The sequence below is a fragment of the Arachis stenosperma genome, chromosome 9 (genome assembly GCF_014773155.1).
Source record: "Arachis stenosperma cultivar V10309 chromosome 9, arast.V10309.gnm1.PFL2, whole genome shotgun sequence".
Taxonomy (NCBI): Eukaryota; Viridiplantae; Streptophyta; class Magnoliopsida; order Fabales; family Fabaceae; genus Arachis; species Arachis stenosperma.
The window spans coordinates 32,943,704-32,944,300 of record NC_080385.1 but is presented as its reverse complement, the minus strand read 5'-3'; positions in this window follow the sequence as shown (position 1 = coordinate 32,944,300).

Sequence of the window (597 nt, the reverse complement as noted above, 5' to 3'; positions counted from 1 at the left end):
CAAACTTATTTTTTTGAATTTTGTCCCATGTGCATTGCTTTATTTTGCATTTGGGGAATTCTTTTGTATCCCCTTTATTTAAATACTGAATTTTTTTTATATGCACATGGTAATTTAATTACTTTGATTTCACATGAGCATGCTTCCCAAAAAATTTTTATTTTGAAATATCTTTATTCTTTTTAACTTTCTACCTTGTTTCTATCATCCGTGTTCCCATAAAGTTTTCCCACACTTAAACAATTACACAATTTCTATCTTAAGCTAACCAAGGATTCAACTTGGGATTTTTATTTTATTTTTCTGCTTAAGGCTAGTAATGTGGTTATAAAACAAGAGGAAATTTAAAGGCTCAAGGGGGCTAACAAGGGTGATGTAAAGGTAGGCTAATTTGGGAATGGTGAGCTAAAATCAAACAATGGCCTTAATCATATGCAAGCATGTAAATATACTAAATAATGGACATATAGAATGGAACAAAGTAAAGATTGCAATTATAGAGAAGAAAACACACAAGAATAAAATATTATGGTTAAATAATGTAACCATGCAATTAAGCTCAAAATCTCACAGGTTGTGTGTTCTTTGGCTTAAAAA